The 26,418-nt window shown below is 50.0% G+C and overlaps 1 protein-coding gene across 15 annotated transcripts in view; it reads right to left on the bottom strand.

Moving 5' to 3' along the window:
• The window catches only part of SULF2 (sulfatase 2), a 126,167-nt gene extending 115,635 nt beyond the window's left edge, over positions 1-10,532 (bottom strand). For 7 of the 15 annotated variants that reach the window (XM_086331495.1, XM_086331501.1, XM_086331499.1 and 4 more), the window contains exon 1: positions 9,328-9,454. The gene's annotated coding sequence lies outside the window, so the exon portion shown is untranslated. Of the gene's footprint in view, positions 1-9,327; positions 9,455-9,739 lie in introns of those variants that run through there. The other 8 variants (XM_086331497.1, XM_086331504.1, XM_086331510.1 and 5 more) reach the window with 4 other exon arrangements.
• Between the last annotated feature and the right edge of the window lie 15,886 nt (positions 10,533-26,418).

Genomic DNA, 26,418 nt, shown 5'->3' with positions numbered 1-26,418 from the left:
GAAAGACTAGAAATCTCGTCAAGAAAATTAGAGGTACCAAGGGAACATTTCATACAAAGATGGGCACAATAAAGGAAAGAAATGGTATGGACCTAACAGAAGCAGAAGACATTAAGAGGTGGCAAGACTACACAGATGAACTGTACAACAAAGATCTTCATGACCCTGATAATCATGATGGTGTGATCACTGGATTAGAGCCAGACAGCCTGGAATGCGAAGTCAAATGAGCTTTAGGAAGCATCACTATGAACAAAGCTGGTGGAGGTGACGGAATTCCAGTTGAGCTATTTCAAATCATAAAACATGACACTGTGAAAGTGCTGCACTCAATATGCCAGCAAATTTGGAAAACTCAGCAGTGGCTGCAGGACTGGAAAAGGTCAGTTTTCATTCCAATCCCAAAGAAAGGCAATGCCAAAGAATGCTCAAACTATTGCACAATTGCACTCATCTCACACACTAGCAAAATATGCTCAAAATTCTCCAAGCCAGGCTTCAACAGTACATGAACCGTGAACTTCCAGATGTTCAAGCTGGTTTTAGAAAAGGCAGAGGAACCAGAGATCAAACTGCCAACATCCATTGGATCATTGAAAAAGCAAGAGAGTTCCAGAAAAACATCTACTTCTGCTTTATTGACCACGCCAATGCCTTTTGACTGTGTGAATCACAGCAAACTATGGAAAATTCTTAAAGAGATGGGAATACCAGACTACCAGACCTGCCTCCTGAGAAATACGTATGCAGGTCAAGAAGCAACAGTTAGAACTGGACATGGAACAACAGACTGGTTGCAAATCGGGAAGGGAGTCCGTCAAGGTTGTATATTGTCACTGTGGTTATTTAACTTATATGCCGAGTACATCATGAGAAATGCTGGGCTGGATGAAGCACAAGCTGGAATCAAGATTGCTGGGAGAAATATCAATAATCTCAGATATGCATATGACACCACCCTTTTGGCAGAAAGCAAAGAAGAGCTAAAGAGCCTCTTGATGAAAGTGAAAGAGGAGAGTGAAAAAGTTGCCTTAAAACTAAACATTCACAAAACTAAGATCATGGCATCTGGTCCCATCACTTCATGGCAAATAGATAGGGGAAACAGTGGAAACAGTGAGAGACTTTATTTTTTGGGGCTCCCAAATCACTGCAGATGGTGACTGCAGCCATGAAATTAAAAGACGCTTGCTCCTTGGAAAAAAAGTTATGACCAACCTAGATAGCACATTCAAAAGCAGAGACATTACTTTGCCAACAAAGGTCCGTCTAGTCAAAGCTATGGTTTTTCCAGTAGTCATGTATGGATGTGAGAGTTGGACCATAAAGAAAGCTGAGTGCCAAAGAATTGATGCTTTTGAACTGTGCTGTTGGAGAAGATTCTTGAGAGTCCCTTGGACAGCAAGGAGATACAACCATCTCCATCCTAAAGGAGATCAGATCAGTCCTGGGTGTTCATTGGAGGGACTGATGCTAAAGGTGAAACTCCAAAACTTTGGCCACCTGATGTGAAGAAGTGACTCACTGGAAAAGACCCTGATGCTGGGAAAGATTGAAGGCAGGAGAAGGGGATGGCAGAGGATGGGATGGTTGGATGGCATCACCGACTCAGTGGACATGAGTGTGAGCAAGCTCCGGGAGTTGATGATGGACAGGGAAGCCTGGCGTGCTGCTGTCCATGGGGTTGTAGAGTCAGACATGACTGAGCAACTGAACTGAACTGATGGGGATGTAATGTCCAGAGTTGTGGCAGCCATCTAAGATCATGAAGCAACAAAGACCAAAGACAGGCTGAGGACAGACAAACAGGCTAGGAATAGCCTGGGCTCTTGATGACACTATTTTACCAACAAATTGGCCTCTGGGCTCCCCTGCTTTGGACTCCTGTTATGTGAGATTTAAGTGTTTTCTACTGTATAAGCCACCCTCAGCCAGATGATTAGGACTCCAAACCACTAAGACTCTAGTAGGTTTTTCTGTTCTCTGAAATATTGAGGTAAGTGGCCTGCAATCAGAAGTCTGTGGACACTGCCTGTCTCTGGAACATGCCAGAAATGCTGCTTTTGGATGATCTAATTTTCACCAGAGCATGAACATCTCCTGGACTTTTGTTTTTTAAGAAAACACTCCCCTTCTCTGGCTGCCAAGGTGGGTCAAGTCACCACTGGGGCCCTGGTCTTGATTCAATAAGAAAGGCTATTGGCAGCATTCTCCCCCTAACACATCTGGCTTCCACCTGGCCAAACACATCTTGGGTACCGCTCATGGCCCCTGGGGACGGCCATCAACTCACACACACAAGCCCTGCTTCATAACGACTCTAGAGTTTGGGATAGAACTCACCCAAGTTTGAAGTGAGGCCCAGGTGTGCAAAGCTGTGGATCCAGGCCTTTTGCAAGGTGAAGCTACACATCAGAAGCCAGGGCCACTGGGCAACGTGTGTTTTGGAATCATAATAAGAGACCGTGGAAAATCCAAAACAGTGGCGGCTGCTGGTTAGAGAGAATTCCATGAAGTCTGGGTCTGGGCTAGAGGAGACGCTCTGGAGACCAGGCTAACAGCTGTTCTACCAAGGAGGTATTGTGCTGCCTGTTTAAGGGCCAGGATCCTTACGAACTTAAGCAGTTTCCCAAGGGCATCTGTTGCAGAGTGATCACTGTTTAGCTCTGTCTGCTAATCACGGAGCAATGAGGAGATGGATGGTGGCGGGGGGGGGGGCAGTGGTTTCAGCCTGAGCCTTTGGGAGTCTCTCAGGACCGTCATAAAGAGGTGAGAGTGTGGGACGTGCTAAAAATATTCATCAAATAGATGCATGACAGGCATTGCAGTGGGGAGGGAAGAGGGCGGAAACCCCACAAGAGAACAAAACACATTCTCCCTAACTGATCATGTCCAGTCCCAAGGCTTAAAATAACATGGATGCACTGATGACTCTCTTAATTTCAGGTGCCAGCCCCACACAGCTCCAGACTTGTGTATCCAGCACCCAGTGAGCTTCTGGCCACCCAGGACGAGTGTCATCTCACACCCCACATCTGCAAACTAAATTCTGGATCAGCCTCCCTCCTCCAAACCTTCTCTGCTCGTCTTCTCTATACCAATCACCCTACACCAAGCTGCCCAGTTATCTTTGACTCCTTGGCCCTAGAGATGTTGGGGCTGCCTCATTTCTCATTGTCCGGGTTGGGGGTGTCTTGCACGTTGAAGATGGTTAACAGCATCCCTGGCCTCCACCCACTGGTTTCCAGCAGCATCCCCTCCCTAGTGTGACAATCAAAACGTCTCCATGTTTTTGTGCTGAGTCATTTAGTCGTGTCTGACTCTTTGTGACCTGATGGACTACAGCCCCAGTCAGGCTCCTCTGTCCATGAGGATTCTTCAGGCAAGAATACTGGAGTGGGTTGCCATGCCCCCCTCCAGGGGATCTTCCTGATCTGGGGATCGAACTTGTGTCTCTTAAGTCTCTTGCATTGACAGGCAGGGTTCTCTACCACTAATGCCACCTGAGAAGCCCCCCCAAAACATCTCCAGACATTGCTAAATGTCCCCTGGGGGGGCAGAGCTGTCCTTGGTTGGAAACTACAGTGCTTCCCTCACTTTGAGCATCCAATCCATCAGAAAGTTCCACTGGTTCCGCCTTCAAGATACATCTCCAATTCACCCCTTTCACTCCATTTCCTCTGCTACCACCAAAATCCTGGCCAATATGAGCTTGCAAACTCATATCCCAGCTTCCTCTTACAAAGCATCCTTCTCATGGTAGCCACTGAGATCTTTCTAAAATACTGATCTTGTCATTCCTGGACTTAAAACTCTCCAATGGTTTTCCATTTCATTTGAAATAAAAAATGAATTTCTCACCCTGGCCCTCATTTCTCACCACTGACCTCATTTCCCCACTACCCCTCTTCTTACTCACTGCCCTTCAGACCATCGAACTTCATCTCGTGTTTTAAACTGGTGTCTCAAATAGGCCACCCCTCTCCATCTCCAGGCCTTTGCACTGGCTGTTCCTTCTACCCAGAATGCTCTTCCTTAGGTTGTGGGCTCATCTCAAAAAATTTAGGTCACAGCTTAAAAGTCACATCCTCAGAGAGGCCTCCCTGACCACCTGTCAAAAGCTGTGCCCCGCCCCCATCATTTCTGTCATGTTACTATCTTGTTCCTGGAGGAGGGCATGGCAACCCACTCCACTGTTCTTGCCTGGAGAATCCCATGGACAGAGGAGCCTGGCAGGCTACAGTTCATGGGGTTGCAAAGAGCCGGACAAGAAACTAACACTTTTCACTTTCAACTTGTTTCCACCACAGAGGCTGTCACTTTCTGAAAAAGTCTCAGACTTGTTTGCTTGTGTATTATCTTCTCACCCTCTGGAATGTAAATGCCATGTTGGTTCTCTCTTGCCCATCCTAATGCCTAACACAGAGCCTGGCACACTGTAGCTGCTCAGTAAACACACGTGCACTGACAAATAAGAGGAATGCCCTCTTAATCTATACTGCTAAGTCGCTTCAGTCGTGTCTGACTCTGTGTGACCCCATAGATGGCAGCCCACCAGGCTCCCCCGCCCCTGGGATTCTCCAGGCAAGAACACTGGAGTGGGTTGCCATTTCCTTCTCCAATGCATGAAAGTGAAAAGTGAAAGTGAAGTCACTCAGCGTGTCCGACTCTTAGCGACCCCATGGACTATAGCCCACCAGGCTCCTCCATCCGTGGGATTTTCCAGGCAAGAGTACTGGAGTGGGGTGCCATTGCCTTCTCTGTCTTAATCTATACAGAACACCTTTATATGCCCGATCTCACTTAGAGCATTTCCTCTGCCTTCTGGCAGCCTCTGCAACAGACAGGAGGACAAGATAGACACAGGCGAGGGCCCTCTTTCCACCTCTCTGCTCACATGGAACACACACACACACATACACACAGCAGTCTGGTTCCCTTCCAACAGCCAGAGCCTTCCCTGAGAGTTTGATTCAGCAGGATCTAGAATTTGAGTGTTTTTTTTTTTTTTAAACAAAAGCCTCCAGGCGATTTTCGTGGTGGAAGGTTGGGCAAACGCTGCCCCTGGCCACCAGAAAGCACAGAATTGAGGCCAGGTGACACACGTCAGACACTGAGGGAGAAAAGTTCAGCTTCTAATTCTTGTTGACCCAGTGAAGGGGTGGGGGAGGCTGCCCACCCAGCAGCTGTTTCTATGGTCCCCACTTCAACCGAATTGGAAGCAGGTCCATCTAGCCATGATCTCTCACATTCATGTCCACCCCCACCCCCATCACAGGCACTGGCTGTCACCTCTCCAGCAACCAGCCCTCCTTTCCCTGGTGTCCCCTGGGGCTTTGGGGTTTCAGTTGGTCTGCCCCAACCCCTGAGTACAGGGCGGAGCCTGGGAGCCTGGCCTGAAGACCATGGTTAGCGACTCATTTCTGTGACCAGTGATCGGCTTGGAGAGAACACGTGATGTACAACAGTCCAATCAGATAGATGCCTGGGGCTTGGGTGGGCATTACCAGAAAGGAAGCTTATTCTTTTCTGGTGGGCTCAAAGGAGAGAGGATGAGGGGGACAGCTCTTGAACTCAACACCTTAGTCACGAGAATAGTCAGTGTTTCCCCAGGGCTTGCCTGTGTCAGATGCCAGGCTAAGCACTTGACACCAGTCATCTCATTCCATCCTTTCCTACCAGCCAGGAGAGGGGTGCTATGATCATCGTCACTGGCTGGATGAAAACACAAAGGCAGAGTAACGTGGGCTAAGTAACGTGCCGTGGATCACACAGCCGGGCTGGTAGCCAGGCACGCACTGGCTCTCCTGACCGCGGTGCCAGAGCCTGCCTGCCCCTCGGCAGGCAGGAGAGAGAAACCATCCCCATGGAAGGAAGCGCAGAGACGGAGAGGAACAGATTCTCAGGCCAGAACCTGAGCGGTGACTCAGCTGAGCCTGAAGCTGTTCCCTTAGCAATTTTCAGTCATGGAAGCCAGTAAGTCCCCTTCTCTCCTAACACTGATTTGTGATCCCTCCCTGCCCCTGCCCCTCCCCCCAACCCCAGCTTTCTGTTGCTTACAAGAAAAAAGATCCTGGTTACTTTTCAGTCCTTCTAGGAAAATATCCCCTAACTGATAATCCACTTGTGATTTACACAAGCAGTTGCCCAGTAAAGACCAGCTGATGCGAGTGGCGATGGCTCTGGCTTCCCACCCATTAACCGGCTGAGCTGGTAACCCTGATACCCACCTTCGGCCAGCCCCACGCCATGTCCCCTTTCGGCTCCGAGTGAGGCCTCGTTCCCTAGCAACCACCCCAATTAGGCAATCATGCCATTTATCAGGGTGCCAATTAATTATAATGATCTTAATGATCTTCCAATTAGCTAGTGCCTTGAATCCAGATCAGGGGCCCTGCAGATTCCTCACCAGGGCCCATCACGAGGAGGCCCACGGAACCTGGGTGAGGCCTCCCTCGCCTGGAGGTGAGTCCTGAGAGGCAGCCGCACCTTCCACATCCACTGGTCTCACAGGGCCCAGGCCTGAAGCAAAGGGCCCTGGACCCCTGGACCACCCCTCCAGGCTCAGGCGACCTCATCACCAACCACACGAGGGCCACACCTCTAGGCGAAGTTTCACCCATTGTACCTTCAGGGGGCACAAACCCTCACCTCAGATCTCATGGCTCTTTTACGCCAGCCCCTGCGTGATGGGTCCCTCTGCATCCTGACTAGAGGAGTGTGTGTGTGTGTGTACTTGTAGGGAGGAGGGAACGTGGCCAGGCAGTCGTGTGTTTTCCTCAAGGCACCCCCAGCCCTGAGATTAAAAATACACAGCCCAGGCTCCCCAACATTGGAGGTTTGAGGGGCTTCTGCCTTCCAAAGTCTGATTGTCTAATTGTGTTCTTTTGCTGCACGACACTTGGAAAAGAGGCCAAGGTCAAGGAGGGGGAAGAATACGGTGGGTCAGAGTGGACCCTGGGCCCCAGGGTCTCACCAATCCCGGCTTGATGACTGACCGGCTGTCAGAAAGTCACAATCCTTTCAGTGACTTAGTTTCCTCTTCTTTAACATGACAACAATCAGAGGACCTACCTCCCGGGAGTTTTGTGTGAATTAAATGTTATTATGTACAAGGATTTAGAAGAGTGCTTGGCCCATGAACTGCTACTTAAGTGTTAGCTGTCATTTCAAGTCTAGACTAAGCACTCTCTTAACTACTAGCTGGTCAGAAATGTTGATATTCTTTTGCAGGGCAAGGCTTTTGGTCTCTTTCTGAGGGGTGGAAGTCTAAGAACAGATTGGATGGAGTTGGGCGTGATTCTCCGTCTGGCTAACTCCAGAGACCAGACTCTGCCCCCTTGAGGCAGGTCCAAACAGATAAATCAAACAAATCCGGGGAAAGGAAGAGGGAAATGTTATTTCCAAATCCAAAGGATCTTCAAGTGTCCGGGTGTGCGAGTGCACACCAGCTAGGTCCTCAGGATGGCAGTTCAAGGGAAGAGTTGGGCAGGGGACACACACATGCCTGTGTGTATGCACGCGCACACACATACACACAGCCACAGGGTCCTTCTCCAGGCTGAGGCTTTCTACAATCAAATCATCATTCGACCTTCAAGTCTGAAAACTTAACATATAATTAAGGTTTCAGAAAATGCCATAAACTCAAATTTTAAAAACCCAATAAATATACACAAAGCCCAAAGCCACACTGCCTCTCATCCACTGTAGCCATGCCAACATCATGCATTTATGTCCATAAACTTGGCCCAAGGAAGATCCTTCACATGCAAATATCCAACAGCCATCAGCCAAGCCCGCCATCCCCCATTGAGCTGCTAATGAGGGCACTAAATGACACTCCTGGACAGACTTGTGATGAGCTCTAGCTTCCACACAAGGACAAGCAAACCTGGGAGAACCTTTCTCACCAGGTAAGTGATCTTTAGTCTCCTCCCCACCCTCTTTCTATATGGAATGAATGGTTTCAATTTAATTAAAACCCTCCAGTGGCTCTGTAATGGGGAGTGGAGATGCAGCAAGAAATCCCCTTCGCTATTAAACTGCAAGAAGAGAGCAACTCTTCCTGCTCTGGGGAGAGGTGCAGGCTGTCCTCCAGGGAAAGCCCATCCTCCCTGCTTCTCTGGCCCCCAGAGAACCAGCTTGAGAGCATCCTTCCTTCTCTGCCGCAAAGACAGTGAGGGCAGCCCTGTAGGAGAGAAGCAGGGGACAGATGGAGGGGTGCACGGGCGGGCGCCCCAACATGCACAGATGTGTAAATACCCAGATTCAAACGTAAGCTGAATGTAATGACTTGGTTAATTAAATATTGACTTTTAACTCAAAAAGTAATTAAAACAAGCTGCAGGAAAGGCTGCCCAGAGAGGAGAGGGGGCAGGGAATATTCAGAACTCTCAGGAAGGTGGAGGAGAAAAGGGGTTGCCAAAATGGGCTTGTCCTACTGTGTGCAGGCAGAGTGGTCTTCAGTGTCCAGACAAGAAGTTGCAGACAGAGGTCATTGGGCAAAATCAGGATTTGCGTGTGTCTCCTTCCCCCGCTTAGACTGCATCTCTTTCCCCAGCTGCCCTCCAAGTGAACTAAGAGCTCCCACTGCTCAGAAACCAGGTTTTCTGTTCATCGCTTCTCTCTGGAACGTAACGGTGGTGCCAGGCACCAGGAGGTGCTTCACAAACGCTTGTAGAACGAATGAATGAACTACTATAAAGAATGCTTTTTTAAAAAAAAGTACACTCCTAGAAATCGCTGCAGCTTCACTGTCACACTTCCGAAATGCTCGGGCGCCCGGGGCCTCTGTCTACAAGGAGATGAGAACTGGTTCTGACCCAGCCTGGGAGGAAGTTTGTCTTTATAATCCTATTTGCCCTTTCGATATCTGCAAGTTCCCACTCTGAAGATCCGGTCCACCGCTTTCCCGTGTCCTGCCCGGACAAGCCCCACGTGGTCTGGCTACTAGCCGCTCCGCTGGGTCTAAACTCAAAAGGGTCCAGGAGGCCATCCCCCTGCGGCCGGCGAGTCCAGGAGCGCGGCCCCCGAGGCCTCCACGGCTCCGCGAGGCGTGTCGGCGGGTCAGGGGCGCGGTGGGAAGTCCTTGCCCGCTCGCCCAGCCCGCCAGCGGGGTCAAACCGGTCATCCTCCCGCGGCCCGCCGGCGCCACCCCGTTGCCCGCCGGTTCCCACCTCCGCGCTCCGCGCTGGGGCCGACGCCGGGCGGTCGGGACCGGCCCCGGGTTCACCTGGGCGGCGCTCGCCGCCGCACTGGCTCCGGGGCCGGCGAGGGCCGCCGGGAGCCCCCGCCTTGCCCACCTGGCCCCCGCGCCCCACTCACCAGCGCGCACGGCCCCGGCGGCCTCACCCGGCGCGGGGTGCCGCCGCCTCTGCCGCAGCCCGGCCGGGCAGCGGGGCGCAGGGGACTCCGCGCCGCTGCTGCTGCCGCCGCATCTCCGGCGAGTGCCGCCTCTCCTCCTCCACTCCTCCGCCTCCTCCCGCCTCTCCGCCCTCGGCCCCCGCCCCGGCGCGCCGCCCTCGCCAAAGTCCGGGTCCGCGCCCCACCCGGGCCGCTCTCGCATCGCCCTGGTCCGGCCCCGCCGCGCCACCCAAGCCAGCCCCCGGGCACCGCTCGGCCCGCCCCCCCCGCCTGCACCCCCAGCCTCCGCGCGGGGCGGGGAGCGGCGGGCCGGCCGCCGCGGGGACCCCGCCGCGGCGCCCTCCCAGCGCCCCACCGCGCGCGAGCGCTTTACCTCCGGCTGGAAGGACAGGCGGCCCGGCTGGCCCGGGCTCTGCTGCGCCGAAGTCCGGCCCTGGCCCCGAAGTCCGGCCCCGGACGGGGCAGTGGCGGAGAGCGGGGGTCGAAGCGGCACTCCGCCTCCAGATGGCTCGGGACCCCGCTGGCCGCGCTCCCGGCGCCGAGCGCGCACCCTCGCCGGGACACAGACGCACACTCACCCGGCACACACTCGCTCCCGCTCGCCCTCGGTGGAGAGTTGAAACAGCTGTGGGATTCGCCCCGGAGCTGGAAATGAGGGAGGGACGCGAGCCCGAGCCGTGCTTGCGCGGGGGTGTGTGTGTTAACACACACACGCACGAGGAGGGTATCCCTAATAAATCAAATATCGCAATAAAGTCAGGAGGGCCATCGATCAGGTCCACTTGGCTGGAAACGAAGAGAAAGAATCCTCGCCTCCTTTCCGCTTTCTTTTTCTCCTCCTTCGGAGCTCGAAGGAGCCAGGTGTTCCACGGGGCTTGCGACAGCCCCGGCCGGGCGCTCCTCTCGTAATGACACGTTAATAAATGTTTTCTTTTATCTGCTTTCACAAGGGCTCGCCCTGGTCTGCAAACACCCGACCGCCTTCCCTGAAAGCCCCGCGCTCGCCTCTAACCACACATGTTAGCCTTCGGAAACGCGGGCTGGAGCCGGGGCCGGCGGCTAGATCGCAGGGTGAACTGCCCACGCGCCCTGGGAGCTCCTCGAGACATTAACTTGAGCTCATGTGAAAATAGCTGCCAGTTGCCCAGAAATGGTCCGGGAATAGCAAAGAAAGGAGAAAGTGGCCTCCTCTGAAAGGGGAGGAATTCGACTCAAGGTGGTGCTGTCTACCGCGCTTTTCCCCGTCCCCAGCCTCGCAGAAGAGGGCAGGGACGATAGGGGTGGGCAAAGGGCCGCCAGAGAAGCAACTAGTAGCTGCAGAAAGCACAGCTGAGTTGCTAAGAGAAAAAAAGCCTCAGCTGTAGATCAGTATACTTGCCGGCGGTGGTGAACTGATGTAAACCGAGTAGCCCTCTTACAAGGGAAGTATTATTAGACCCATATTACAGATGTGCAGACCGAGTCACAGAGAGGTTAAGTAACAGGCCCAAGGTCACACAGGTGTAAGTAATGGACTCAGGATTTGAACCCAAGACATTTGGCTCCAGAGTTATGTTTTTAAATCACAGGGCATTGTTACTTTTCAACATAGCTTCTCCTTTCTCTGTTGCAGTCTTTCATGCCAGCTGGGATTGTCATATTTAGTGACTAAACACATGGAAGGTCCACGAGGATGTACCTATACAAAAAAATTCTCCATTGTTTAGCCGAAATTCGAATTGAGCATCCTGACCTGACTGGGGCTGAAGACTCCTCTCACCATAATCTCCCTTAGCTACCCCTAGATCAACTGACAGTCCAAGTAAATCAGAAAAACCTGGCATTTTGCTTTTCCAAATCAGATTCTGGTGCCCACCTTTTGGGACCGCTGAAGTTGCTCATCTTCTGCCCTCTTTTTGCTTTGGATCAAAATGTGAGGCTTACCTGTTCACTAGGACTGACGAAAAATAGTGAGGACGCCCCACCCTTTTGGCCTCGTCTTTGCAAAAGGGATGCATTTGCTGCAGAGTGCCTATTGCTGATATCTGGGAGAATCATAAAGCATAAAGCGGGCTATGTATGTAGTGTAACATTTTCTGTTAGCTGCATTGAAAAAAGAAACAGGTAAAATTAATTTTAATAATATAGTTTTTTAACTTAGTATATCTAAAATGGGAGAAGGCAATGGCACCCCACTCCAGTACTCTTGCCTGGAAAATTCCACGGATGGAGGAGCCTGGTAGGCTGCAGTCCATGGGGTCGCTAAGAGTCGGACACGACTGAGCGACTTCACTTTCACTTTTCACTTTCATGCATTGGAGGAGGAAATGGCAACCCACTCCAGTGTTCTTGCCTGGAGAATCCCATGGACAGAGGAGGCTGGTGGGCTGCCGTCTATGGGGTCGCACAGAGTCGGACACGACTGAAGCGACTTAGCAGCAGCAGCATATCTAAAATAGTATCAATTCAATGTGTAATCAATATGCAAATTATTAATGAGGTATCTTACATTTTTGTCTTATTAAGTCTGGGGAATCTGGTGTGTGTTTGACACTTATAGCAGCTCTCAATTCAGACCAGCACCATGGGGCTAGGGGAGCCCATGCTGCACAGTGCAGTTCTATGGCTCACGCCCGAGTGTTTACAGCAGGTTATCTCATGTAATCCTCTTCATCTTTCAAGAAAACCGATGCTCAGAAAGGTCAAGGGTCACAAAGTTGACAAATGGGATTCTGACCCACTCAAGGCGGTGCCTGACTTTGGGATACGTTTTCACTATGGTAGCAGTTTTCTCACTGGGAAAACATACCCATGGGGGTGTCTCGGGGGCGAGGGGTGGAGGAGAGAGGTGAGATCTGCCTTTTGCTTGCTTTTTGTGTTGGGTTCTGGGGAGCATTTCAGAGGTCAAGGGGAATCCCATCCCCCAAAAGTTCAAAACCACATTGCCTTCCTTGAGGCCTCACGTTTACAAACATGGTTCTCCCTTCCCTAAGTGGGCCGTGCTAAGTCTCCTGGATCCTTGTCCACTCATCAGGGAACCCCAGCAGTGGAGGGGCAGCTCACGATTGCCTACATGGGGCTGTAGGCAGGGCTGAGATGGTGTCATTTGATTATCTGTTTTGGATAGTTCTTCTTTCAGCTGTTGCTGTTCAAAGACCAAACATGATGTCCGTGGCTCGCTTCTTATCCTTTTTGAGGAAGAAGGGGATGGATCTTGTGTGTGAGGGCCTCTTTGTGCGTGTTTACACATGCCTCTGTGTGCAATCAAGCATGTGTCTACTGCAGGCAGATGCTGTGGATCCAGCTTCAGGTCAGGACTTAACTCACCAGCTCAGACACTCACGGGGCCTGAGGGTCTGCAAAGTGCCCTCTGGCCACGTTCTTTTCCCGGTAATTCTCAGCAAACCCACGGTCGTCTGGGTCCGAGGCCTCGGCCTAAGTTTCCCAGGTTCCCTGCAGGCAGGTGGGGACTCCTGGCCCCATTTGGGAGCGCAGGGTCCTCCTGGGAAACACCAGGGGCCTCAGGGGTTCAGATGCCCCCTAGCCTGGGAAGTCACTCAGCCACTGCTGGGCGGGGACCTGGGTGGGGGCTCAGGATAATTCTCAGAACCTTCCCCCTCCAGATTCTGTGGCCTTTCCTGTGTCCAATCCCACCATCCTGTGTCCCTCCTCACCCTGACGTCATCTCTCACTGTGATCGCCTTGGTCCTGGCTGGAAAATCGGGCTTTTCAGACTCCTCACACCACTCCCTTGAGTTGGTTTAACCTCTAGGGGACCTTTCTCTCGACACCCACAAGCCTCCTTTCTTCCTCTGGCGGCTTCTTTGGCAGCCCTCTCTGCAGAATGCCCATCTTGTTCTATCTACCTGGCTTGGCCAGAAGGCCCTTCCATTTCCTTGGGATTCCTATGTAACAACAACAACAACAAAAGTCATTCCTGCTGTGTGATTATCTCCATCAAGGGGCTGAAACTCGGTCTGATTGTCCGAGCACTGCTGGCTGCACTTGGATTGGAGTAGATGGGATTTTATGAGGGTTGTAAAAGTCAGGCTTTTAACATGTCTTGAACAAACTGGCCTGTGAAGGAGAAGAGTAGAAATAGGGCTACAGAGGAGAGGCCTGGGAATGTGAGCGAGCCTCAGAAGTGAAGCACAGGTGGCTTCAATAACCCACAGGAGTTTGTCTGTAACCTTGCTGCTACAAAGCGGAAGAGGCTGCAGAGTCACCCCCAGGGGGCTGGGAATGGAACGTCTCAGCTCCTCAGTGGGGACCATTTTGCACCGGTTTTAAAATACAAATCCCAGCACCATCCCTAACATTGTGAATTTGCGGTTGGTTCTGCTGAGTTTTCACTGAGACTCAAGCTGTCTTGTCTGTAGAACTGCCATTGTGTTAGAGGAACACTGTTTACATTTCTTGAGATATTGTGATAATGAAAAACAGCACCATAAACCCCCATTAAATCTAAAGAACATTAATTGTATTTCACGCTGCCTCCCTGGGCTGGCACGCTGACATAGACATGCTTTACTTCAGCAAAACAGGGCTCATCTTTGCAGCGCGGTACCCATTTCCCTCCTTAATTACGCGTAATTGTATAGTCTAATTTATTCTAATGCCTGACGCCTAAAAGTGCACATTCATGAATCAAGGGTTAGATTGGGAGGTAGGAGAATTATAAACGGGTATAATTGCAGTCTCCTGGGGGCTGCTTATGAGTGATCTCAAAGAGCAACAATGTTTATTCAGAATTCTTGCTAACGAAAGACAGGCTGCCTCCAGTTAAGAACGTGGATAACAGTGACGATTTGTCTCGTGGCCTAATAATACACCACTAGTTCTCTCTTGAATAAGAGGGCAAGAAAGATTAAATATGTGAATTTCATGTAATTTGTGATGGGCTGAAACAGACACACAAGCAGCCTTAGTCCTTGTGTGATTGAGAATTAGTGCCGGTACTGCCGCTCCCACCCCGGGACCACAGCTGCAGATCTCCGAGGGCAAGGCAGAGCTTGGGGGTCTCTGTGGGCGATCTTTTTTATAGAGACAAGCAGGGTCCACTGGACCATAAGTGCAATTCAGTTTAACCTCACTCTGGGACAGCACTCCTCATTTTACAGTTGCCTTCCAGAAAAATCACTTTGGAACTTTGACTGTAATGAATCAATTAATTTATCAGTTATGATTAATGTTGGAGGTTGGTTTAGGAGAAGTGGAATAATGACTCAGCACTGCTCCAGGGCTAAAGTTCTAACTGACCTGGACTCTGTCCCCACTGGCTGGTGACTTCTTAGCTGATCACCTCGGGTCTCAGTTTCCTCATTTTTAAGAATTGAGGATAATATTGAGGACATCGCAGGTTTTCATGCAGTCTAAGTGAGATTAATGAAGGTAAGGTAAATGCACACACGGTCCTGGCTGGGAATGTTCACTGAATCAGAATCAGAAACGTGCTCCCGTGGGCCTCTAGAGAGACTCCTCCATCATCTGTAAAACCTGATGGTGGACATCCAAGGCAATTCCTTTGATGCCAGGGCAAACCAGATCATGCCACTCCGAGGCTTACAATCCCTTCTGCTTAGGTGAAAATCCAAATTCCTGAGCACAAGATCTACATGGTGCTTATCCTGGTCACCTCCCCACATCTTTCTGTTCTTGTAATTCTCTTATCATGAAAATTTCAAACCCAAAATGGAAAGAATAGCACAGCGAATATGCTATACCTGAAATCAACAGTTGTTAATATTTTGTCCTGATATGTTGCTGAACCATTTGAAAGGAAGTTGAGGACCTCAAGAAAAACTATGACAAACCTAGACAAGATATTAAAAAGGAGAGACATTACTTTGCCAACAAAGGTCCATCTAGTCAAAGCTATGGTTTTTCCAGTATTCATGTATGGATGTGAGAGCTGGACCATAAAGAAAGCTGAGCACTGGAGAATTGATTCTTTTGAACTGTGGTGTTGGAGAAGACTCTTGAGAGTCCCTTGGACTGCAAGGAGATCAAACCGGTCAATCCTAAAGGAAATCAGTTCTGAATATTTATTGGAAGGACTGATGCTATAGCTCCAATATTTTGGCTACCTGATGTGAGGAACTGACTAATTGGAAAAGACCTTGATGCTGGGAAAGATTGAAGGCAGGAGAAGCAGGGAATGACAGAGGATGAGATGGTTGGATGGCATCACTGACTCGATGGAAATGAGTTTGAGCAGGCTCACAGGAGTTGGTGATGGACAAGGAAGCCTGGCATGCTGCAGTCCATGGGGTCACAAAGAGTCAGACACAACTGAGTGATCGAATTGAACTGATCTGAGGACCTCATGGCCCATCACAACTCAGGACGTGAGTGGGCACGTCCTAAGGATACACTCGTCTCTCAGATGACCTACCCCTATTGTCACACCTAAGAGACTGGACAGTAATTCCATAATCACTGCCCCACTTGCTCACATTAAGAACCCCAGGCGTTTCTCTCGCTTTGTTCTTCAAGTCTTTGCCTGCCTCAGGATCTTTGCACTTACTGGGCCTTCTTCATGGAATGCTCTTTCCCTAGATTTTGCGCTATGAACTCCTTGTCATCATCTGATATCAGCTCAAAGGTCCCCTGCGGGAGAGTTCTCTCCTGTTTTACCTAGAGGTGTTCCCCAATCTCCCTCCCTGTCTTCCCTCCCCATTTTATTGTCTTCCTGTTACATGTCGCTGTATGAAATTCTGTGTTTTGTGTCTGTGTACTTGTTTTGAGGTCTATTCCTCCTCCCCACCTCCAACCCACAGTAGCTTCAGGAGAGCAAGGTCTGTCCAGAGAAGCGTGAGCCCAGTGACCTAGGCTCTTATTCCATAGGCTCCCCGCCTCCACCAGCTCCCTTCAAGTAGACAGACTCTGTTATGAATTGTACCTTATCACTGGCTTGTACGTTTTTAGAAAAGGATAGTCCGTGCTGGATGTCTGATATGCAGGGGCACATAGGTAAATACATGTTTTTCAGCTAAGGTTGCAATAACAGATGAGTTAGGAAATCAGGAAAAGACATGAGTATTAAAAAAAAAACAACTTTCCGAAGGTATAATTCAGACACCATAAGATTCATTCATTTTGAGTGTACCACTGAAATGTTTTTAAATTTCCAGGGTTGTGCAACCGTTACCATAATCCAGTTCTAGAACTTTCTCACCACCTCTCATAACAAGATCCCTCATGGGCAGGGGTCATTTTAAAGCTCTCCAGGTGATTCTAACCCATGGCTGGGCAGAGGGGTGTGGCGGGGGGCGCCTTGGGAAACAGAGGCGAGAGCCATAAAGCGGCCCAGAGGGTGCTGAGGTTCCTGGTTGATGATGAAATAAATGAACCTACTTTTAATTTGAAAGAGTGCAAATGCATAGGGGTCTGTGGGACTGAATCACTTTGCTGCACACCTGGGACTAACACAACATTTTAAGTCGGCTACACTCCAGTATAAAATAAAAATGAAGAAAGAATGTAAATGAGCACACACAGAAGTTTTGGTTGTGGGAGGATGAGGTGGGTGGTGAGAGGGATGGAGGTCAGGCTTGGCCAAAGCCCAGACCTTGGTCTATCAAGCGCTGGCAGTGGGGTGGGTGGTGGGCGACATTCCACGGTTCCTCCTGGAGGGAGAGGCCTGTGTCCGCTCCCCAGTCCACGCATCCTGCCTCCCCTGTAAATTTGGACGGGAGAGTGGCGGCTGGGAACTGGGGTGGGTGTGGGGAGCCAGGCCCACGGAGGGGTCACCGTTGCCAGAGGGGCTAAGCACCATCCCCAGGGATGTACAGCGGTGTGAGAACAGCGGGGAACGGCCCAGGGGCCCTGCTCTTTCCAGCTCGGGGCAGCTCCCTGAGCCTTCGAGGACTCTGCAGAGTGGCTGGACCAGAGCTCTGCCTTGCTCGGTGTCCGGGGACCCCCAAACCTTCCTCCCAGCAGGGCCTTGCGCCCTGGCTCTGCCCCGAGAGGTGCCTCCTGGCCGTCACAGCGCCGTTCCCCGGCCCTCAGCTTTATTGCCGTCCTGAGCGTGCTCTCAGCAACTCATCCCTTTATGCCGATATCTGGTCGGTCGTCTGAGTCTCTGACAGGCACTTGTGGCCGCCCAGGCTGGGCTGCAGACCAAGACTGCAGGCACAGCCCGCAGTCCAGAGCTGCGTTCATCCTGTCCTCTTCACCTTGGAGAGGGCGACTCAGGAGCCCTGCGCCTGCCATTTAGAGAACACTTGCTGCATGTGGGCTGGGCTGCAAACAATAGATCTACTCGGCTAGTTAAGCGAGAAAGGGATTTGTTAAAAGATATCAAGTGTTTCCAAATCCTTGTGTAGTTTGGGCGGAGTGTCGGAACGCAGGCTCCAAGCTAGGCAGCAGGAGAAGACTTGGTGGGGGCGTGGGGGCTGCTCTGGAAACGCACCAAGGCTGCTGTGTCTGTCCTGATGAAACTGGGCCTGGACATGGAGGTCCGACTGCTGCTGAGCCCCCGAAAGGGCCCACAGCCTTGCCAGAGTATTTTCTGTAGATGCTCAAATCCCTTGGGCACAGTGGCCACCACACAAAGCTGCCTTCTGAATTTTTGTCTCCCACTGATGTATCTGATTGGTCGGAAGGGGGCTGTGTGACTTTATACCCAACTGCAAAGAGGTGCAGGAACTGGAGTTTCTGGAATTGGCCTGGGAAGACAGGATCCGTGTGTGTGTGTGCGTGTGTGTGTGTGTGTGTGTGCGCGCGCTCAGTCACTCAGTTGTATCCAACTCTTTGCGACCCCATGGACTGTAGCCCACCAGGCTCCTCTGTCCATGGGATTATCCTGGCCAGAATACTGGAGTGGGTTGCCATTTCTTCCTCTAGGGGATCTTCCTGACCCAGGGGTCAACCCGCATCTCCTGCAGCTCTTGCATTGGCAGGTGGATTGTTTACCACCGAGCCACCTGGGAAGCCCATTCCTTTGTGCGATATTAGGAAAATGGAGAGAGGAGGAATTGAGTGGCCATAAAAGACAAATGATGCTGTGAAAGACAGATGATGCTGTGAAAGTGCTGCACTCAATATGCCAGCAAATTTGGAAAACTCAGCAGTGGCCACAGGACTGGAAAAGGTCAGTTTTCATTCCAATCCCAAAGAAAGGCAATGCCAAAGAATGCTCAAACTACAGCACAATTGCACTCATCTCACATGCTAGTAAAGGAATGCTCAAAATTCTCCAAGCCAGGCTTCAGCAGGACATGAACCATGAACTTCCAGATGTTCAAGCTGGTTTTAGAAAAGGCAGAGGAACCAGAGACCAAATTGCCAACATCCACTGCATCATGGAAAAAGCAAGAGAGTTCCAGAAAAACATCTATTTCTGCTTTATTGACTATGCCAAAGACTTTGACTGTGTGGATCACAGTAAACTGTGGAAAATTCTGAAAGAGATGGGAATACCAGACCACCTGACCTGCCTCTTGAGAAATCTGTATGCAGGTCAGGAAGCAACAGTTCGAACTGGACATGGAACAACAGACTGGTGCCAAATAGGAAAAGGAGTTCGTCAAGGCTGTATATTGTCACCCTGCTTATTTAACTTATATGCAGAGTACATCGTGAGAAATGCTAGGCTGGAAGAAGCACAAGCTGGAATCAAGATTGCCGGGAGAAATCTCAGTAACCTCAGATATGCAGATGACACCACCCTTATGGCAGAAAGTGAAGAGGAACTAAAAAGCCTCTTGATGAAAGTGAAAGAGGAGAGTGAAAAAGTTGGCTTAAAGCTCAACATTCAGAAAACTAAGATCATGGCATCTGGTCCCATCACTTCATGGGAAATAGATGGGGAAACAGTGGAAACAGTGTCAGACTTTATTTTTCTGGGCTCCAAAATCACTGCAGATGGTGACTGCAGCCATGAAATTAAAAGACGCTTACTCCTTGGAAGGAAAGTTATGACCAACCTAGATAGCATATTGAAAGTAGAGACATTACTTTGCCAACAAAGGTCCGTCTAGTCAAGGCTATGGTTTTTCTAGTGGTCATGTATGGATGTGAGAGCTAGACATAAAGAAGGTTGCTGCTAAGCTGCTAAGTCACTTCAGTTGTGTCCGACTCTGTGCAACCCTATAGATGGCAGCCCACCAGGCTCCCCCGTCCCTGGGATTCTCCAGGCAAGAACACTGGAGTGGGGTGCCATTGCCTTCTCTGAAATAAGGCTGAGCGCTGAAGAATTGATGCTTTTGAACTGTGGTGTTGGAGAAGACTCTTGAGAGTCCCTTGGACTGCAAGGAGATCCAACCAGTCTATTCTGAAGGAGATCAGCCCTGGGATTTCTTTGGAAGGAATGATGCTAAAGCTGAAGCTCCAGTACTTTGGCCACCTCATGCAAAGAGTTGACTCATTGGAAAAGACTCTGATGCTGGGAGGGATTGGGGGCAGGAGGAGAAGGGGACGACAGAGAATGAGATGGCTGGATGGCATCACTGACTCGATGGATGTGAGTCTGAGTGAACTCTGGGAGTTGGTGATGGACAGGGAGGCCTGGCATGCTGGGATTCATGGGGTCGCAAAGAGTTGGATACAACTGAGCGACTGAACTGAACTGAACTAAAAGACACATACCTCCTCCACCTGTAGCATGCCAGCAGGTGGGCTGAGCACTCAATGTCTCTCATTTAATCATCCTCCTTAAAGTTAGGGAACCGAGGATCTGAGAAGAGAAGTGACTTCTCCAAGGTCCCAGGAAGCTCAGACTCCAGAATTTTCACCAAACTTTCAAAGGAGGGATTAGATGGGGAATCTGGATGCCTTGGGGCCTCAACCAACAAATTAACCAATTTCATGTGGCTAATGCAGTCACAGGAGTGGCTCTGTGTCTTTGCTTACTGAGTCTTCTGATTGAAGCAAAAAAACCACTTCCATTTTATCCATTCATAAACAGCTAGATCATGGATGCCCGAGGTCAGGAGACTTGGGCTCTGATTCTGATTTCCTGTTGCATGACCTTGAGCCTCTGTTTGTTCATCTGTTAAATGGGTACCCAAATCTCATACCACCTCCCCTGCCACAACAAATTTTATGTTGTGTGTATGTTCAAATGGGAATGTGAGCTGAAATGAAAGGGTAAACTCTACACAGGACAGTTCTCTTTGATCTTGCTTCCCATCAGGAACCTGTGGATAAGGAATCAGTGTGGCCTGGGTACAGTGGCATTCACTTGGACTCATCAGGAATCATAAGCTGATATTGCCTGTTTAGACAGGAAGCATTGAGGGCTTGGTTCTTTGTCTCAAACAGGGACCATGCACCTGTGAGCCATTAACTGACACTATTTGGGACTGAAGTCCACAGGCTGTCTGCCTCAGCCTGGATGTTGAGAGGGAAGCCAGGTGAGCTGTTTTGGGGGAAGCTGTATGGCTAACCTGGTGGGGGCAGGGCTGGCCCTGTGCCTTAGAACTGCTGTGAAAGGAAGGTGTTTGGATCAGGGTTGTCCCAGCAAACAGCCTTGTTTCATGGCTTTAGTGAGACGCTCATTTATTCATTCATTTAACAAACCTGTTTAAAGTTGCTACACTCAGTAGCTAAGCCTTAAACCACAGTACCCCAAAGATGACTTTCATGACTCCACCTCCCAGAGGCTTCGAGTCCAGTAGGCGTCTTTTTCAGACACCATACCAGGTTCGACAGAGAGTTTGTGGCAGAACATTTTAGTTCTTTCCTGCATCTGCTTCTTTTTTTCCCTTGCCAGTAGAGACTTGACTTTTTTTTTTTTTTATGTGGTGGCAATCAATATACTCCACTCAAGGGGTGGCTGAGGATTGTAAGCTGGGGCTTCTCAAAGGATAGTTCCTGGACCCGCAACATCAGTATCAGCAAAACTTGTTAGAAACTTGTTAGAAATGCAAATTCTTGGGCTCCACCCCAGACTCACTGAATCTGAAGCTCCGGAGGCAGGGCCAGCAGTCTGGTATAACATCCACCTCCCACACCCTGGGCTTCCCTGATGGCTCAGAGGGTAAATAATCCACCTGCAAAGCAGGAGACAGAGGAGAAATGGGTTTGATCCCTGGGCCCTGGAAGAGGAAATGGCAACTCACTTCAGTATTCTCGCCTGGAAAATCCCATGGACGGAGGAGCCTGGCAGGCTACAGTCCAAAGAGTCAGACACGACTGAGCAACTTAGCAACAACAACCCCACACCCCAAATACCAATCATATGCGTGGCACATCGTCAGTTCTAGCCCGTGAGATGTAAGGAGGTATCTGCTGGGGCTTTGAGGAGATACTTTCCTTCTTGTTAAAAAGGTCCGAGTCTCAGAAGGTAGAGCTCCTGCCTCACGCCCCCTTCCTCTGTTCAGAGGTGGTGGTGCGTCTACAGATGCCCGGTGCTGGAGACAAAGGCATCGTATGGCCAGGAGGGGGTGATGTCCCAGAGTGGCCCAGGATGGTAGAACAGAAAAGAGCCTGAACTGCCCAACCACTCAGGCCCGCCTATGGAGAGGAAGACAGTAATGACCTCATGGCGTTGCAACTTGCAGCCTAGAGCACCCCTAACAGGTCCGGGGTCGCAAGGCTGATGATGATCCAAGTATCCCTGCCTTCCTAAAATGGTGCTCGAGTCCTTTTCTTCCTCTGTGCCTTTTCCACACCTGTAATTTAATACATCTTCACAACCTCGTACCCATTAGAATGGCTGCTGTCAAAAAACCCCCAGAAGAGAATCATCGCAAGTGTTGGTAAGGATGTGGAGAAACTGGAACTTCTGTGCCCTGTTGGTAGAGATGTAAAGGGTGCAGCCACCAGGGAAAACAGTACGGGAGTTCCTTAAAGAATTACAAACAGAATTATCACAGGATTCAGCAATTCTACTTCTGGGTACATGCTCCAAAGAACTGAAAACCGGGTCTCAAAGAGATGTTTATACACCCATATTCATAGCAGCATTATTCACAACAGCCAAAGGGTAGAAGTAAGCCAAGTGTCTAATGACAGTTAAGACAGGAAATTTTCTGTTGTGTGTATGTTCAGTTCAGTCGCTCAGTCCTGTCCGACTCTTTGCGACCCCGTGAATCGCAGCACGCCAGGCCTCCCTGTCCATCACCAACTCCCGGAGTTCACTCAGACTCACGTCCATCAAGTCAGTGATGCCATCCAACCATCTCATCCTCTGTCATCCCCTCCTCCTCCTGCCCCCAATCCCTCCCAGCATCAGAGTCTTTTCCAATGAGTCAACTCTTTGCATGAGGTGGCCAAAGTACTGGAGTTTCAGCTTTAGCATCATTCCCTCCAAAGAAATCCCAGGACTGATCTTCAGAATGGACTGGTTGGATCTCCTTGCAGTCCAAGGGACTCTCAAGAGTCTTCTCCAACAACACAGTTCAAAAGCATCAATTCTTTGGCGCTCAGCCTTCTTCACAGTCCAACTCTCAACATCCATACATGACCACAGGAAAAACCATAGCCTTGACCAGACAGACCTTTGTTGGCAAAGTAATGTCTCTGCTTTTGAATATGCTATCTAGGTTGGTCATAACTTTCCTTCCAAGGAGTAAGCATCTTTTAATTTCATGGCTGCAGTCACCATCTGCAGTGATTTTGGAGCTCCAAACAATAAAGTCTGACACTGTTTCCACTGTTTCCCCATCTATTTCCCATGAAGTGATGGGACTGGATGCCATGATCTTCGTTTTCTAAATGTTGAGCTTTAAGCCAACGTTTTCACTCTCCACTTTCACTTTCATCAAGAGGCTTTTGAGTTCCTCTTCCCTTTCTGCCATAAGGGTGGTGTCATCTGCATATCTGAGTTATTGATATTTCTCCCGGCAATCTTAATTCCAGCTTGTGCTTCTTCCAGTCCAGCGTTTCTCATGATGTACTCTGCATATAAGTTAAATAAGCAGGGTGACAATATACAGCCTTGACAAACTCCTTTTCCTATTTGGCACCAGTCTGTTGTTCCATGTCCAGTTCGAACTGTTGCTTCCTGACCTGCATACAGATTTCTCAAGAGGCAGGTCAGGTGTTCTGGTATTCCCATCTCTTTCAGAATTTTCCACAGTTTATTGTGATCCACACAGTCAAAGTCTTTGGCATAGTCAATAAAGCAGAAATAGATGTTTTTCTGGAACTCTCTTGCTTTTTCCATGATGCAGTGGATGTTGGCAATTTGGTCTCTGGTTCCTCTGTCTTTTCTAAAACCAGCTTGAATATCCGGAAGTTCACGGTTCATGTATTACTGAAGCCTGGCTTGGAGAATTTTGAGCATTCCTTTACTAGCATGTGAGATGAGTGCAATTGTGCGGTAGTTTGAGCATTCTTTGCATTGCCTTTCTTTGGGATTGGAATGAAAACTGACCTTTTCCAGTCCTGTGGCCACTGCTGAGTTTTCCAAATTTGCTGGCATATTGAGTGCAGCACTTTCACAGCATCATCTTTCAGGATTTGAAATAGCTCAACTGGAATTCCATGACCTCCACTAGCTTTGTTCGTAGTGATGCTTTCTAAGGCCCACTTGACTTCACATTCCAGGATGTCTGGCTCTAGGTCAGTGATCACACCATTGTGATTATCTGGGTCGTGAAGCTCTTTTTAGTACAGTTCTTCTGTGTATTCTTGCCACCTCTTCTTAATATCTTCTGCTTCTGATAGGTCCATACCATTTCTGTCCTTTATCGAGCCCATCTTTGAATGACATGTTGCCTTGGTATCTGTAATTTTCTTGAAGAGATCTCTAGTCTTTCCCATTCTGTTGTTTTCCTCTATTTCTTTGCATTGATTGCTGAGGAAGGCTTTCTTATCTCTTCTTGCTAGTCTTTGGAACTCTGCATTCAGATGCTTATATCTTTCCTTTTCTCCTTTGCCTTTCACTTCTCTTCTTTTCACAGCTATTTGTAAGGCCTCCCCAGACAGCCATTTTGCTTTTTTTGCATTTCTTTTCCACGGGGATGGTCTTGATCCCTGTCTCCTGTACAGTGTCACGAACCTCATTCCATAGTTCATCAGTCACTCTATCTATCAGATGTAGTATGTTACCACAATTAAAAAGAAAAATCACCCCTCCCCTCAGAACACACCTCTTCAAATCCACCTTCCCTCATTCACATCTGCTGGCAGGTGGTCTCTGTCCTTCCTGCCTCCTCTCTGGGTTCTAGTCCCATGTATCCAACAGACTTCTTGACATCTTCACCTGGGTCTTTGGAAGGCAGCTCAAGTTCAACATGCCTGAGTCTGAACTCATGACCTCTCTCCCCCAACCTGCTCTTCCTGCCGTGTTTGTCTTTGGGGTGAATGACACTTCCATTCATTATAAGTCAGAAATCACTCTCTTCCTCAACTTCCTCCCCACCCAGCCTAATCCTCTGTGAGTTCCTGGGGATTGCCCTTCTTAAATGCCTGCCCAGGGAGGGTGGCAAGCCCTTGCCATCCCCTCCAGCATCACCTCTGACAATAGCAGTGGGGTCCGACTGGGCTCCCCTTGCAGGCCCTGGCACCATCCAAACCCACGCTCCACGGCAGAGGCAGACTGCGTTTTCCAGCTGCTGATCTGATTGACCCCATTCTAGTTTCCCTTTCAGTAATCTATGCCATATGACAGTACTTCATGGAAAATCTAGCCCCTTCCAGAGTCAACTGTTGTGCAGGCTTCTCCTTGATTGATTTCACATTCTGTTGTAAGAGACACCCTGTGTTCTAGGTCTCTGAGAAGAGTTTGAGAGACAGAGTCTCTCATATTTGGTGCCTGACTTCAAGGGGCAGGGTGGGATGATGTTCCCTGCCTTAGTCTGGGATGTCCTGGGTGCAGACTCTGAATTCAAGAGTAAGTCATTTACTGGGGAGGTGATTCCAGGAAACACTGGCTGGGAGCAGGAAGTGAGAGAGAGAAAGGAAGATGATGATTTGCACCGAGTGATTAACCCTGCTGGTTCAGAGGACAGCTGGAGTGGCACCACAGGGAGAAAGTCTGGGAGATGGGGGTCTCCCAGGTGGACGAACTATCCCAGGATCGAGGGAGCCCCAAAACCTACATGCCACTCTTGGGGGTTGCTGCAGGGAGTATCAGTTCTCTGGCACCTTCGATCTGCCCTGTGTGGGCAAAGCGATCTGCTGAGGTTGTAGACAGACGTCTTCAGGCAATGAGAAGCAAAGAGCAGTGCTGGGAAGTGGGCTGAGCCCATTGGAGGCTTCCAGGGCCACATGCAGGGCACAGACAGTGCCTGCTCCCCAGGGAGGTGGTGACAGGTGACACTTCCCAAGTGACTCAGACCCTCCTGATGTAACATGGAGACACACGGTTAGAAAATCAGTCCTTTCAAGCCCTCCTTTACCTCAAGGAGAAAAGCCTCATTTTGTGCTAATACGTCTTACCTCCTTTCTCACACTTGATCATCTGCCTTTTGGACTAAAAGAGATCCAGCCTTGGGCTTCAAGCCTTCCTGTGCAATTGGACCTCACTGCAATGTATAACACTGCTACAGTTTCTAATTTATTTTTCTAATTAAGTCAAGTATATAAGGCTTGCTGTTAAAATAAATTTACATAATTGAGACATCTGGTTTAAGAGAACATTAAGCACATCCCTGGTTGTGCTGCATCAGACAGGTGGCAGGTGGGGGCTGGAGCGAGCCGGCGCTGGCCTGAGGGATAAAGCCCCCTCTGCACCGGCGGCTCAGGCCCGTTCCTTCTGGTATCCATCACCTCTCTGGATCCGATCATTTCTCACCTGCCCTCCATCTTCCGGAACCCCTGCTCGTTCCCGCCAAGTGCGATCTAGTCTCGGTCATTGCCCACGCTGTTCCAGCCCCCGCCCCTTCCTCCTCCCACTTCTCAGCGTCCTGCCCATCCTTGAGGCCCAGTGTGAACGAGTGGGAGTGTGTGCGTGTGTGTGTGTACGTAGGGGAGAGAGAGGGTCTGGGGGAGATCGGGAGTGAGGAGACAGGAACAGGGGGAGCAGACGTGGCCTCGCAGGAGAGATGGTCCAGATGGACGGAAGAAGCTGGATACGTAGGCCTAGGGGTGTGGGCTGAATGGGGGCGGAGCCAACGGGTTAGGGCGGCTCCTGGGTCTGGTCTGTCTTAGTCAATAAAAATTAGAGCAGCACCAATGCTA

This window comes from Bos grunniens, chromosome 13 (assembly GCF_055505025.1).
Source record: "Bos grunniens cultivar Pamir isolate PY7600 chromosome 13, Bosgru_T2T1.0, whole genome shotgun sequence".
NCBI lineage: Eukaryota > Metazoa > Chordata > Mammalia > Artiodactyla > Bovidae > Bos > Bos grunniens.
The sequence above is the reverse complement of the archived record's forward strand: the minus strand, read 5'-3'. Positions and strand labels throughout refer to the sequence as shown.